At 41.1% G+C, this 1,406-nt stretch overlaps 1 non-coding gene across 1 annotated transcript; it reads left to right on the forward strand.

Moving 5' to 3' along the window:
• Positions 1–325: 325 nt before the first annotated feature.
• Positions 326–432, forward strand: LOC112089621. Its single transcript, XR_002901249.1, has one exon. It is a non-coding gene; the product is annotated as a small nucleolar RNA R71 (small nucleolar RNA).
• The last annotated feature ends 974 nt before the right edge of the window (positions 433–1,406 follow it).

Genomic DNA, 1,406 nt, shown 5'->3' on the forward strand with positions numbered 1-1,406 from the left:
TCAATCTCTCCAACAACAGTACCACAAAAATCAGCTGATGGGGGTTTAACATGGTAAGAGACTTCTTTATCTACCTTTGTGAGCACCACTCTTTGGGTATCAAAGTCAATTCTTGCTCATGTGGTGTTGAGAAATGGAGTTCCAAGCAATAGAGGAAGCTCTCTGGTTTTCTTCATCTTCATGACTCATTGCCAAATTCTCAACTAGTTCTATGGCAGTATTGATATCATTTGCTAAGAAATTCTCATTTGATGCAGTGTCTAGTTGGTTCCTGAACTTGGGAAGAGTACCTCTATAAAGAGTTCTTAGTAGAGAAGCTTCTGCGAATCTATGGTGAGGGCACTAGTTTGTATAGCTTCTGAATCTCTCACAAGTCTCCCTAAAGGTCTCATTTTGGTGTTGGGTGAATGAGGAGATCTGGTTCCTTAACTTTGCAGTTTTTGAGGTGGAAAAGAACTTTGAGAGGAAAGCCTACTTTCATTGCTCCCATGTCTGAATAGAACCCCTAGGAAAATTCTTCTCCCATTGGCGTGCTTTGTCTCCCAAACTGAATGGAAAGAGTCTCAGCTTGAAACCATCTTCAGACACACCATTGATTTTGTAAAGTTGCAGACCCTGTCAAAGTTATCAAGGTGGTCTAGGGGATCCTCCATAGGCAAGCCATGGAACTTTGAGTTCTGCACTATATTGAGGAGTGATGCTTTAACTTCAAAATTGTTGTTCTCCACAGCTGGAGCTTGGATACCTTGCCTATTCTGGTGAGCATTGGATCTGTCATTGGCACCCACAAAATATGGATTTCTCACTTGAGGCTGCTGATGCCTTTGATGGTGTTGGTTCTCCTGGTTCACATGAGCCTGATGCTCATTTCTAGCCGTTTGGTTTTGGTTAACCTGAGCCTGGTACTCATTCCTTGCAGCAATGTTTTGGTTCACAAAAGCCTGATGCTCATTTCTGGTCGCCTGGTTTTGGTTAACATGAGCCTGTTGCTCTGCTTGATCCCCTTGCTGATCCATACCCAGCTGCTGAAGATGTTCTGCTCTCTTTCTTGCTTTTCTATCTCTTCTATCAAGCAGTTGAATGTTGTCAATGAAGGGGTCTAATGGATGAAAACTCTTGCTTCTTATTCTAGGCCTGTGGTTCATAAGCCTGAAACTGCAAAGACAGAACTAAAAAAATTATTAGTAAAACAAAAACACTTGATCTCAAGAAAAGACCAAAGACTAATGCTAAATCTTCCACACTTTGGCAACGGCGCTAGTTGATAAGTAAGAGTTTTCAAGGCTCTTTAGGTATCAATCCCTTTGTCTTTTGTAGCACAAAGGTTATCAATCCAAGGTGTGGTATTTAGTTCACTAATTTATGAGGTTTGTATCTTAATCCAAGCAAAACAAGATGGTTTAGTT

Source organism: Eutrema salsugineum, unplaced genomic scaffold, assembly GCF_000478725.1.
Source record: "Eutrema salsugineum unplaced genomic scaffold, Eutsalg1_0 scaffold_12, whole genome shotgun sequence".
In the NCBI taxonomy this organism is placed as follows: domain Eukaryota; kingdom Viridiplantae; phylum Streptophyta; class Magnoliopsida; order Brassicales; family Brassicaceae; genus Eutrema; species Eutrema salsugineum.